We start from the raw sequence: 14,976 nt of genomic DNA on the forward strand, positions 1-14,976 counted from the left end.
ACACACACACACTTGTCTGATGGACAACACAATTTCAGTAAAGGCAGATATTTCGAACTGGGTCTTCGTCTTGTTTCGTCTTGTTTCTACGCACCAAAGCACACAGGGCACCAACAAAACCCTTGGACCTGTATGAAAACCTGGTGGGGTCTGGGTCCAGCAAACAGAGACAGGCAAACAGAATTAATATCAACAAATTCATTGATGCCTGACGCGAATATACAGAAAAATGTTGTAAGATACATTTCTGATTTGTGTTGAAACAGTAACTTTTGTTTATTTAGAATCTAAACTCCAGTCTGTTCTGTAACATGAAGGATGTGAAGCTTCTCCTCTCTTTACATCTGCTTTCCTTTCAGGACCATCTCACTGCCTCTGTTCTTTCAGAACCACGTCTATTCTGTGTTTTCCTCAGAATTCTTAAAATCCTGTGAAAATGGGAGCTAACTGTTTCCTATTACTGACTGCTGTTACATGTGAAAAGCCACCGGGGGGGCCCCTGCGACTCCTCAGCTCGTTGTTTTTCTTCCTGTGTCATTATTCGCGGCATACTTTGTCAAGCTATGTAAATATTTCTTCAGTCACATGCAGCACTGGAATGCCGTTGAGAGCAAACACGCTCACCTAATTCTGACAGCCTGCCTATACTCGCAGTCTTGTCAGAAGATCTGGGCAGGAGTATTTCTGACACATTTCCACTGCTTGATCCCCGACGCAGCCAAATCCCCAGAGCTCACTGATCTAGGGCCGCTCAGAGGAGGGTAAACCCCCCTATAGTGGAGATTGAAGGCGTAAAACACAAATTCCCTCCGAAATCCTTGTCCATTGTAATCCTCCTATTATAAGAGGAACCAGGATTCCCAGTGAAGACAGGATCCTGCTGCAGGAGCAGGAGACTGTACAGTGAGAAATAAATGAATATATAAATTAATTAAACTAAATTAATTTAAGTTGACAGCAAACGTCAACAATAATCTATTTAATTCACACATGAGGCAAATTCAAAGTCTTCGCTCAATGCAAAGACACAACATAATATTATGTGGTAAAAACGTTCCTGTTTACCGGATGATGGATAGATAGATAGATAGATAGATAGATAGATAGATAGATAGATAGATAGACAGACAGACAGACAGACAGACAGACAGACAGACAGACAGATAGACAGATAGATAGATAGATAGATAGATAGATAGATGGATGGATGGATGGACAGGCGAACGGACAGATAAATAGAAAGATATGACGATTGTATAATCGATGGATGATAGATAGATAGATAGATAGATAGATAGATAGATAGATAGATAGATATAACGATTGTATAATCGAGGGATGATAGATAGATGGATAGATAGAGCTCCTAATTAACCAGTGCATAATGTGGGGAGCCAAAACCCTCAAACAAAACCCTCTCTGTGTTAATCAGCCATTGAGGCGAGCCGCTCTTGGAACACGCCACCCCGACCAGAATAATGGGCCACTTTACAGGCCTCCAAGTTAGTTCACAGAACCTCGAGCTGGGAAACCGCTCGCACAGGGTTCATGGGGAGGAGGGGCAATTTAATTGTTTCCTCCGTTTTTGTTTTTGTAACCCCCCCCACCCCTGCCATCCCCTCCACACATACACACACACACACGCCCCCCTCCTCTTTTAGGTCTGAAAAGGGGGCTAACAAACAGGCAATGAAGGGGATTGTTGTGTGTTCTGCTGGACGAGTGGGTGAGGTAAACACAACTCGAAGGCAGGGTCCATCAGCTGGGCTCCTCGTTGGGACGGGATAGGCCGAGCAGTGGGGAGCAGCACACAAGCAGGAGGGGGATTGGTCGGGCATGTGTGGGGAGGGGGTGAGGGGCCACTGGCAGTTTTGGGGGAGAGAAGGGGAGGGGGGGTGAGAGGTCCTGAGGGAATCAGGAGGGGGGAGAGAAAAAGAGAGTGAAAGCGAGAGAGACCCAATAAAAAAGGTGGGGGGGGTTCCGGAAGAAGTGGGAGGTGGACGTGGGTGCTGATGTTACTCCTCCGAGTGTGGGCATTGTGTTTTCTTCTTTTTTCACCCAAGTTCTCATGCATGTCCCGTGTTTGGCTCCAGAAAACGTCCCCGAAAAGTGATGGAGCTCTCTGAGATTAAGCGGACAAGTGGCAGCTCCGCTCAGTGCTCCCACAGCTCGGGGCTATTTACATACTCAAGAGGAACATTAATGCCGACCGATGCCCCTGGAGCCGAACAAAGAGGCACACAAACCTGCCTCAGGGGCCCATTACGCACTTAATTGAGGATTTGTGGAATAGTAGAAAAAAAAAAGGGGCAAAGGAAGAGGAAGGTGGGGGAGATGGGGGAGAGGTAGTGAGTGAAGTTGGTGATTTTAACTTAAGGGTTTTCATGCGTGTATGGTTCCCAGTCACCTTCACATTCAGCGGATACAGCAGGAGGATCATATGTGAAAGTAATATCCAGCTACATCTTTGCCACCATATGGAACCTCGAGGCATTATCCAATCCTCCTTTTTCCTATTCATCCTCTTTATTCCCCTTTCGCTGATCCCCCCCCCCCATTATCCTCATTATGAAACTGTCATAAAAGCTTTGCTCTAGAAAAGGAAAAGGATGCGAGGAGACAAACATCCACGGCAACTCAATCTTTCAGTCGTCCTTAATTTATTCTTAAGCATATTCTGGTGATATGATCCAGTCAAAGATCCAGAATATTTTTCTAGAATTTAAATGAAAGTAAAAAGGTTAGAGATTTATTGATTTATATTGAAATGTCAGACTGAGGATCGGGACAAATCCCAGTGGGCCCCCACATGGGTGGGTGGGGTTGACTGTCAAGTGGGCCGTCATACTGGTGGGCCGGTGGACCATCCTGTCATTCAGGCGCTGGGCTCGCTTGCCAGTCACGTGTCGTCCAATCGCAGAAGTCTGATTTTCTTTCCCAGTTCAACCCTGGATATAATTTTTTGTGTGTCTTGAGCCATAATGTTTACAGAGCGATGACACACACACACACACACACACCTTATAACACGGTGCAAATCCGTCAGACTGAATCTGCAGATGAAGTCGTCTATTTGTTTTGAACGACTCACTCAATGTGCTTTAATTATGATTCTTTTGTTGCCGCACAGTGGGCTGATTGTTCTCACTGGCATGGTCTTTGGTGCCAAGAGAAAGGGAAAAAAAACAACAACACAAAAACGACCCCCCAGTCCGACCCCTGCTTCCCGTTCACTCTCGGAGCAATTCCGTGACTCCCCCTGCTGACCTGAATTCCGACGTAGCGGGTGCCAATGGGATGTGGGTGTTTTGGGGTTTTCGGAGGACAGTGGCAGTGGTGGAGCGGTGGGTGGGATGAGGCCATCACTGTACCAGTAAACACTGACTCAGTCCCCTCTGGGGCCCCCCAGCCAGTATGAGAATGTTAATGTCCAACGTTAACGCTGAGAAGCAACTGAATCTGAGTCATAGTGAAAATACATTTCTCAGAAATGTGTAAAAAAAATGATCAGAGGAGTTCACACTGTTTTTCAGGATGTGTTTGCCTCACACTCGTCTCTTAGCTTTGAAAATCAATGTACATTTCTTTAAGATGTGGACCTGACAGGCTGTTCATTACACAGTTACCATGACCTCTGACCTGTGTCTACCGGACAGGAACCAACACGAAATTCCCACATGTTGTTTGCACTGGCAACACAGACATTTGTTAGTTCAACTTTATACATGATTAATTACCAGAACATTGAAATCATTTCAGATTCATACATCTGAATTAGAATAAATTTAAATCATTTTGGTTGCGATTGAAAATTGTACGTTTATTCTTTAATTGAATAGTTGCTTTCATTCTACTGCAATTATTCAATGTTTTTTCTGTATTACAATATGTATATAACACAACTTTTCATGCTGCAGCTGATCTATGTTTTTATGATTTGTGGATTATTGTCCATTTCTGTTCTGACCTATGAGCTCATCAGACTCACAAAGTTTCCAAACAATATCTTTAGCAAAGTCAACTCAACTAAATGTATGAATGTGTTCTCTGGGTTTTCATCCCACGACAGATGTCATGACATGACAGCACGTGGAATAATCCTTAGAACACATGAAAATGGATTGCAAATAAGATGTTATTAAAAAGCAAACCAGATTAATAGCTGAAAAGAGTCCATTCAATGATAAACACACGTGCTTCCACTTTGGGAGGTTCTGCTCCTTCCCTTCCAGATTGTCTGGGCAGTTTAATGACTGCTGCTGTCTCATAGCAAAATCTGAAGAAATGCCTCGACCACGGCCAGCAGAGATCTATCGCTCTGCCGCCCAGCAGCAGACTCGCTGCTGAATGCCTGTGTTTCTGTTCCTGTGCAGTCATACAGAAGTGAAGGGAGCCAGGCTCTTTGTTTGGTCAACCCATGGGAAAGGCCTCACTCTGTTCAGCTCTCTGAGAACTGGTACACTGATTCTATAGGCAGGACTACAGGAGCAAAAAAACTAAACAAAAACAAGCATGAATCCCTCATAGTGGGAAGATTCACACCGGGATCACAGTGATGAAGAGGAGACGGATAACGATCCAAGGTCCGGCGAGCAAAGAGAGCGGGTAAATCAGGTGCAGAATTGAAGGAGGAGATATTAAAGTAATTGGGGAGGACTGAGGAAGTGAAAGGAACAGCTAAGGGAAGAAAAAGAGGAGTATTGAGAGAGTGAGAAAAGAAGAGACAGAGACGGACGAGCATGAGGGTGGTAAAGAGTGAAAAGAGGAACTGGATGGCACTTTGGCAGCTTCAGCGTGTTCCCAGGAGGATTACTCAAGCACTGGATGCCACAGACTGCCAGCAAGGCATAGAGGAGTTCCATGAATGGACGCACAAGGACACCCACACACACTCGGGGACGCACTAACATATTGCTAGATGCCTCCCCTGTCACCTGTTTCCTGTCTTCCATCTTTTACCCAGCTCCTGCCCTTTGAATTCCATCACCTTTGCCAGCGTCTTCTCCGCCTCCTTTTTTTTTCTCACCCTCTATCTACATCACTCTCTCGGCAGTGACACGAGAGGTTTGACTTGGCCAGCGCTTGGACAGGTGACATGTGCTGCACCCCCGGGCTGCGTGTGCGGCCCCTTCTTCACTCCCTCGTGCACTGGCAGAGCTCACGGAGACACATCAAGGAGCGGAGACGCTGCCCCAGCCTCTACCCTCTTCACTCACACACTCCCTCACTCCATCCTTTGGCCATTTATCTCCTTCGAACAACAGAGAGAGGTCTATCTTTTACTGTCTGTCCTCCTCGTCTTCTTCACTTTCCGTCACTCCCACATCTTGGTGTTACTCCCCCGCTCTCTCCAACACTTCTGGCAGTGTAAAATCTCAGTTTATCTGGCAGAAGACGAAGTGTTTCCACATTGTTCAAGGGTTTCATTGTTTTTCCGGGGTGCTAAACAGCACTGAATAACATTATGGAGCAGTGCACGAAACCAGAACACAAAGAGGGAAATAGACGAGGCCCTATCTGCAGCCTCTCAGGTCTTATATTAAAAACATAACGATGTCTTGCTATAAAAAATAAAACCATAAAGCCACATTCTCTCCATTACATGTGAAAATCCTAAAGTATTCAATTAATCTTCCAGCTTACTCTGCAGCAGTGTAAATGCAATTTTCTTTTAATCATCATTCCTGCTCGCTGGTGATGGCTCATTTGCCATCTGGTCTCCCATTACCACTCATCACATGAGTATCCCACACAAATCCATCCAGAGCGTTCGTCTTCTAATAATAATAATAATAATAACTCTCAAGCACAACACACCACTCAAACCAGTCCATAAAAACCAGTCGAGATCGATTGGTAGAAATGTAATTTTCACAGTCAATGGAGAAGCTGTCAGTTGATCAGCATATTGATTTTTTTTGGGCCAGTGTGCTGTTACTTCCTTTTCCTCTCTTTATTATTTACCCCTGACTTATTATCTACACAACTACCCTCCCCCTATGTGTGTGCATGTGTGTGTATGTGTGTGTGTGTATGTGCATTGGTATGTGTGTGTGCGTGTGTGCCTTGCAGAACAAAGACATGCTCACACAACACACATCCATGTAAACATCTCCTCTGCCCTGAGTACCCTGAGCAACTACCCTAATTAAAGGAGCGTCTGCACAGATGGTTAACATAACACGTTCTGAGAAATATGATTTTGACAAATTTCACTTCCACTTGGAGAAAGGCGACGCTGCAGGCTCTAGTCTGGGCATGTGACAGCCTGTAAGTGCGTGTGCGTGTGCGTGTGCGTGTGCGTGTGCGTGTGCCTGTGCGTGTGCGTGTGTGTGCGTGTGTGTGTGTGTGTGTGTGTGTGTGTGTGTTTGTGCATGAAAGGTTGGTCCTTTCTTATTTTCTTATTTCTTATTCTTACAATCCATGTTTACTGTCACAAACATATTCAAATAGTGATATCACAAAATTAATTTAAACTTAATTTTCATCCATCAGTGAGTTTCCTTAATAAGGTGTTCATATATTAAAGCTCACATCGTCTATAAAGAAAAAGTATCATTACATATATCTTGACTTAAATTCCTCCAATTGATTCAACAGCCTGAATTAATCAGGAAGCTGTTTGAACTGTGAACGTCACAAAATGTTAAGAGGAACATTAGAAAGAAGAAGGCACATGACAAAACATCCAGGGAAAAGAATTTGTTTTCTATTATTTCCTGACAAGCGCAGGTAAAAAGGATTAATGTAGCACGCCCAGATAAAAGTCGCTGCATGAATTCCCCTTCACTAATGATGCTCTCCTCTGTGAACAAATGCAAATTATGTGCATAATGTGGCCAAACACTCCCATTGATGTAAAATCTCATGTGTGTGAATTGGCTGTGACGGCAGCATGTACTATCCTTATTTAAGATTTAAAAAAAGACATGCGTTTTTCTTTCAAATGACTCATCCTGCCTTTCAGCGTATGTGCGCTCTCATTCATGTAAAGGCAGCAAATGCCACAGTACAGTAGCAGAGCAGCCTGTGGGAAAAGGACAAAACGCATTAGATGCATGGACACTTTCCTTTACAGACTCTCGCGGCAATTACGCTGAAGGCCAAGGCCTCTTCACATCACATCCCTTCAACACAGTACACATGGTACAGCCAGTTCCCTCCACCGTGGACCACCTACATGGGAGGCAACATGTCCAGTGAAAAAAAAAAACCTCACATCTTCTCCTTATCTGTTCCCTGCAGGAACCTCAACCTGCAACCAATCATCGATACACAGTTGACGAAGGCGTCTGCACACACACCCTGTTCACGTTTTTCATGTGACAAGCCAAGAGTAATGCTGAGGGCGATCAACTGATGGTGCCAAGACAGTCGGTTTCCATGGCGACGCTGATGGTGCTATCGGGAAACTGTGTGCGTGTTTGTGCATGCGTTTTATGAAGGAGGGAAGGGGCTGCAATGATTGGCTCAAGAGGTGGGTGGTGGTGGTAGCAAGAATTTCTGTTTTCCCATGTTTTGACCATTATCTGGGAAAAATTTACGCGCCCCCTTGATGTGGAGCTTTTTCTGGGAAAATCAAAAACACATGGACACACATGGAATTCCGTGGAAGACCCCCACTAAATAAAGCCTCAAAGGAGGGAAGATAATAAAAAGATAAAGCATCACGTCTGTCAGAGACGAACAGTCTGACAAAATAATGCCAATCTTGTTTTAGTGATCTGTACAAGAGCAGCAAAGCAAACTCGTGCAAAACAACTTGTTGGCCAAATTGGTCCATAAAAGTTGCAATGATTCTAACAGAAAAGCTGCTGCAGGATAATTCAGTCCAAAGCTTTCTTCTTCTCTGTGAAACACAAATGTTGTGCGCTTGGCTGAGGCGCACAAGGTTTGGCTGAAGCGCAATTTAAACAATTAAAAAACGCACAAGAAAGAGAATTAAGAAAGTGTTGCCCCGAGACATAACTGCACATTTGCTTGTTGGTCGGGGTGTAGTGGACAGAGGGAAAAAAGGTTATGCATAATATACATATAAATTGAATCTGAAGAAACCTGAAGAAAGGTGTGAGTAACTGCAGCTCTTTTGTTCAGCCCTGTAATGTAATGTTGACGCTCTGCGCTCCTGGACTTTTCCACCGCAGCCTTTAAGCCTTTATATCATGATCTATATGATAAAGTGTAGAATATGAAAACAAATCTGAAATTCACTGATGTGCAAAAAGCCCTCAGTGGATAATTTGAGGAAGATCTGCTGCTCAACTGGAAATCTGAAATGTTTTTTTTACGCGCAAACAACCTCTCGATGAAATCAGTGTTTTTTAATTGACCTGTAACTGATCGATAAAAACAAAATTAGGCTTTGATGAAGACGCACCACGCGTCATCCTCTCCACCGCTCGGCGTCTCTCATCTCCTGCTTGCAGACTGAAATAATAAGAAAAATAAAAAATAAAAAACTGCCTCTTACCTTTGTTGCAAACTGCGGTGATAAAAAGTTTTTGGTCTTGTCCCCTCGCAGGGTCTTGTCGCATCCGCTTCGGAGACGTGGGGCCACGGGGCGCGCGGTGGTCCAGGACAGGAGCGGATTCACACACCGACACGGAGGGATTTTCTCTGTAAAATCCTAGGAGCACCGCAGCTCAACGATCCCACTGAATGAGCTGAGCCTCACCTCGCACCACGGCGTTTTACTCCCCCACCCACCTCCTCCTCCGCCCGTCCCCCTCTTCATGGGAATGCCAGCTCCCGTTGGTTGAGGATGCAGCCTATACGGTACCCATCCTCTCTCACCCTCTCTCTCTCTCACGCTCACCGATTCACACACAAAGTGGATGCAAAAAAAACCTGTTTGTGAGGAAGAGAAGTGCCAAAACCCCAGAACCTCTCCTGAAAGTACAAAACATCCTTTACCCTTAGATCGTGTGTTAACATGCAGAGGACGAGCTGCTTTCATCATCCTCATGAGACAACTGGTTTTTATTACCTTTATTTCATGGCTCTGTTACATTAGAATATCTATGATCAAAGAACTAATGCATGTCATTTTAGCCTTTGTTAATCCATGTTAAACGGAATAAACGTTAACTGGGATATATGGTAAATGTAAGTAGGAGAGGGGCTTGAGGTTTCAATTCAATCAATGTAATGTGTGGTTAAATCTTTGTTGAGCGACATATTGGACATTTATGATGTTAATGAGTTGGTGAGAGACCTTTTAAAACAATGTGATAATAATAAAGTTCAGAGTTGCTGCACATCGTTATCACAAACACAATTTAAATACAAAACAAGGAAATATGGAATGATAACACAACTGGGAAGTGATTTCCTATTTCTACCCAATGTGCTATTTGTTGGGGAAGAAATATTTGAACAGGTTGATGGTTCTTGTTTGTGAGGCAGCCATGGACGCTGGGTAATTTGTTCAAATGGCTAAAACATAGGTTTACCCGTCAAGTACTCAAGTAGCCGTTCAAAGTTGAGCGTTGTCTGGATGGACCACAGGCATAATGAAGATGCTAGTATGCTACATCGAAAGTGCTTGGACTGGCACTTCTGAAACCATTTCCCTTCGTACTCTTCCAATATTGAATAAACAGGTGTTCAACTCTGACAGAAAGTTTGTTACCCCTATTGGAGCTTTTACTGCCCCTCACTATGACCACAGGCGTTTTACTATCCTTTGAGCGTGTCTTTAAACGGTTAGATGCCACTTTGCACGATCCAGTTTGCTTTCCAGAATTTACTGGCTTGTATAATCATGTTTTCTATTCATTAATTTGACAAGATAGACCCTTTTTGCATCCTGCTTCTTACAAAAAGAACACGTTGAGTGTCCGTCAACCTTTAAAAATCCAATAATACAACATGGCTCGTTAAAAAAAAAGCTGTTCTGAGACCTTCCCAAGATGGTGATACAGCAGCACTCGCGGTCATCCAATCTAACTAAAGTGCAAGCGCTGCTCATCAGACTACTCATGAGAGGAGGTGGAACTGAATTGTTTGAGCAATTACGTTTGGGTCAGAGCTCTGTATGTGTTCAGAGCATATTAGGCAGCAAATGAGAGCGAAGGGAGCAATATAAGAGAAAATTCCCCAAACTGCTCCAAGAAAAAGAGCCGGAGCCGAACACTGACGATCCGCGAGTGTGTGCGAATGGTGGAGCGACTACTCAGGTATGTTGATTTTCCACCTCTGCACCAGACGTGACATGTAATTCTTGCATAACTGGATCAGAGCCAACTGTTTAAACACTTTGATCTGCCTGCAGGCCATTATGCAACAGTGTTTGTGTTTGGTTTTAACCTCGCAACCTTTAACAGTTAAAATAAGAATAATATATATACGCAGCTGCTGTAGCACATATGAAAGCAATATGACATAATTCAGTGCAATTCAATAAATGCATTTATGTTACAGTCTCAGTCGTAGGTTTTGTGAAACATGTAAGTGACAACCAACAGAAAATGCTTCGAGCTGTTGGAGAATGAGAAGGTTCGGGCAGGATGATATAGAAGCTGGGCTGAGAATGAGAGAAGTTGTGCTTTTTGTTGACTGCCTGAAATAACTTGCAACTGAAGGATATCGTTAAACTTGAAGTTTCACGATAATGTTGACATTTTTCAAACTGAGAATGATTTGTACCACTAACATATGATTTTATTTTGGGACCTGTAGATGTTTAGTCCAGTAAAAACATGTCACAGGAAATGATATTCCCTTTGAAACGTGTTAATTTATGCTTCGTTATAATTGTGACTGACTCGTCCCTCCACCACCAGGCTACACACCTGTCTTCCATCAGGCCGCTCATCAACTCCAGTATAAAACCCCGGCTCTTCAACCACTCCTTGCCAGATTGTTGTACAACCCACTGCGGTCGTAGCGGCGCCGTTTTGTTGTGGTTTAATTCTTAGTGTTTGTTTTCAATCCTTTTGCCTCTGTTTGCTCATTGACATATTGATCACCTGCCCACGCCACGACTCGCGGCCATCTTGTCCACTTCCTCACTCCATCCTGCCTCAACGCTTCAAAATCACCCCTCCCTTCCATATTCATAACGTTTATAAAAATCTCATAGGTTGCCTGTGCAAGTCGGACCTAGGTGGCCTCTAGGGACCATCTCAATCATAGGAAGTAAAGGAAGACGTTAGGTGTAAGAAGGAAGAAGTCTTGTGTGTGAGACCAAAGCTCCAACGTGAGTTAAGCTATCCACTGCCTATTTAGGCCGAGTTCCTATACACATCACTGCTGATTGCGTAACACCTCTGACCCATCAAATGAGAGAAAACCGTTGAACCTGCACAGGTTTGTTTTGTTTCTGATGCGTCTTTGTTACTGTCACAAGTTGCTACAAGTTTGCAGTAGTGTAATATTTCTGTCTTGCCCGGTGTCCCGTCTGCATGTTGCCGCAAGTAAACCCCTGCCTGAAATTTCAGGTATTTGTATGTTAGACACAGACAATATATGACCCCGAGTTTCTCCGACACGTGGATGTGCTCAGTGAAGGAGAGTCAGTATAAAACCAGGATTCTCTTCTTTATGCTAAGCAGAGGGGTGGTCGGTTGGGTGCTCAATCATCCTACTCAATGTCAACTGATTAGAAAAAGAAATGAATGCAATATATAGCAGATATAGATATTAGTCTGTGTGATTTGACTCCATGGTGCTAATCTCTGTGACTCCGGTGGGTTGTCTTCCATTGTGAAATCTTTGTCCAACTAGGAAGCACGTGGGTCCGTTAGCTTCATTCCATCAGACCTTTGATGCAGAGGTTTCTAGTCTTTTATCTCAACCTTTCGCTGGCTGTGTCGTCCCAGTGACACCAAAAAGATTACAGATAAAAACGGGGCAGCAAATGTCCCAAATCAGTTGGTCTCCAGTGTATTCAGTGCAACTCTGGGGATTTAAACACACATCGGGCCCATGTGCACTTTGGTCTTTCTCTTCACGCATTGATCGTATTGTAACTGTGCCATGACAAGCGCAAAGCGATCGGTAGACTTAGACATTTGAATTTCCGATGTGGGAAAATCACTTTTAATTTCGTCTGGATTTAGTTTTTAGAACTCTACGTTTTAAGTATTATGCACCATTATAGGCTGTTTAGGGAAGAAACCATGATATACAGTTACCATTTACACCTGCACAAATACGATGGGCCTTTAAGGGCTTGGCCATCCTGGTGGTGATGGCTTCTGAGGAGCAATCAGCAAAACCAGAAAAGTGTTACGAGAATAATCAAGGGTAATCAAAGTGGCAAGTCTTCACAAACACCCCTTGGGAGCGGAGGTAAATGCAAGTATTGAACTGTGTGCTAAACCTTGTATATTTGAAAGATTGGTTTCGATGATGGTAAATGCTACGTTTACAAGACCAGCGAAACCGAAAGAATGTTACTGACTGGCCAAACAAAGGAACTACACCTGCGAACACATGCTCATACTTTGTATTTCCTGCTGTCTCGTTCATTCATCCTCTCTCTATCGTACTATCTTTATATTCACATTCTCCGGGTCCCTATCGCTCTCTTACACACACGTTCTCTTTCTCAGTTCAGTAGCTGCCATCGGATTTCACGCAGGCTTTCTGCAGCTGCTGTCAGAGTCAAACAATCACATCTATAAATCATACTGCCACCTTTTGGCTGTGCAATCCAGTCGCCTGCCTGCATATGGATGAAAACACAGCTGGGGCTTTGCATCAATACAGCAAAATTGCTTTGTGTGTTGAAACATGAGTGTCTTGTATATTTATTCATGGCTGTGTAGCGGTGTATAAATGACTTTCTTCCATTTTATATGGTCATATATGGTTGGTAATGACTGCATAATACGCCGCTCTGTTAAGGCTCAGGCTGTATATATTACTTGGCTGGAAGAAGAGTGGTTGTGGGTTTAGAACGATGAGTTGCTCAAGGCACAATTCGTAAAAAATGAGGATGTAGGGGATAAAATTATAGGGTTGTTAACACATTTCCGCTAAAAGAACAAGGCTAATGACACTTTATAATACCAACAAGCTAACACCAAGGCCGTGTCCCAAGTAGTCGTCCAAAAATGATCATGAAAAAAACGTTTAAATCCAGCGGAACATGTGATTGAATCGCTGTGACAATATTTAACATTTTTCATGTAAACATAAATGCAGATCTTTTCTTCATATCGAATCTATAAAATAAATATTTTCCCATCAGTATATATCGGCAACTATAAAGTGAAAGTGTCTAAAGTGTGTATAAAGACAAAGTGTCTGTGAAAGGCTCATATAAACCAACCAAGTGATAAACCAGTGAAGTTCCGGAAAAATCGACTGTCCCATCTTCAGTTGAATCAGGACTTCACATTAGCAGTCCCACATCGGTACATCACACCAACATACCCACAGTGGAGCTGTGTGCGGATTCTTGGTGCCAAGATATTTTAGTTCAAAGGGCTTTTCTCCTCAGTCCGAGGACAAAGCACAGAGGGTCCGTCAGCCTGACTGGGAAGCTGGACGGAAACCTAAACATTTGGTTTAAGTCCGGTGTTAAGTATCTTACCCCTCCGCCTCTCCAGCATTAGCTGCAGAGTTCTCATGGAAGCATTTTCTCATCATTACCCAGGTACTTTGCTCAGGATTACAATTCCCAGGCCAGTCAGCTTTGGGTTAAGAGCTGCCCATGTTTCTATTGATGATGCCCTGTGAGCGCACCAGGGCCTGTGAACAGGACAGTCTCCCAGCCCAAGTGGACAGGACTCTCCTCTGGGAAACATGGGACCATACTGAGCTGTTGTTCAGCCTCAGTAAATTGGGGGGGAAGGAAAGACAGAAAGTCTTTGAGAGGTGTTGTTTCTGTGGAGTGTGGAAAAAAGCAACGAGGCGGATGCATTGAAATCGTGATCTGACACGATTTACACCAATTTTTATTGGTGGCTGGATATTTTTTTTTATAAATAACAGGAAGACCAACAAAAGAACGACTACTTTTTGAAACAGCCCTTACGATGTGCTGTTGAAGGTCATTTGGAATTAGACTTAGAATACTTCTAATTATTATAACAATTAAAAACTTAAATATGCCTCAGAAGTAATACAAAATTAATTCAAGATGGTAAGACGAAATAAAGCTTTTAGAAATTTATAATAAATAATAAGGCCAAGTTATATTTTATGTGATTCCTTTTGAGGCACGTCTGCTCTACAGTCATAGACCAGCCGTTGAGTTCTCAATTTGAAGTGAGACGCTGTGTTACATAACCTGGGTTTACTCTGGGGATCAACTGATATTGACAGAGGTCCTTTGTGAGACGTTCACTGAAAGCTTTGGTTTGAATTTGAGCAACATTTGAAAATGTGTAGAACCTTATATGCTCTACAGCATTTAGAAAGTGCTATATACATAAAGTTTATTATTGTAGTAGCTCTAGAGAGGAAAATGGTCGTATTTGTATGGCTGCAATGAACAAAACTCAGAGACTCCAAAAGCGAAATATCTTGTGACAAAACACGACAGAATATGGGAAAGATCAGAAAATACATCTAAAGACACAGGCTGCAGAATCCTGACACGAAGACTGTGGCACTGGATTGCTAATAACACTAATGTTTAGGGCTTTATTTTGGTGCTCATGCTCCTATAAAACAGTTTTGATCAGGCACTGCACCACAGATTACATCCTTGCATCTCTCCTCCTTACACACTTTATTTCATGCTTTCTCTCCCCGATCTACACTGACTCCAAATACGCCCAAATCGACCCATCAGAGGAAATAAACGCATACATGGTTCCATGTCAAGGGGGATGCACCATTTGCCTGCAAGCATATGAAAGGAGCTCGTATATCAGTCACAAATTAAAATTTAAAGGTCTTCATTATCCGACTCACAGCTTTACTGCAGATTTTCTTGTACTCTGGAGATCACATCCTGGTTCCTCTGACTGCAGCCTAAATCAAGACTTTAATGTCCAGGCTTTATCAGTCAGGACCCTT

The sequence above is a fragment of the Hippoglossus stenolepis genome, chromosome 5, assembly GCF_022539355.2.
Source record: "Hippoglossus stenolepis isolate QCI-W04-F060 chromosome 5, HSTE1.2, whole genome shotgun sequence".
NCBI lineage: Eukaryota > Metazoa > Chordata > Actinopteri > Pleuronectiformes > Pleuronectidae > Hippoglossus > Hippoglossus stenolepis.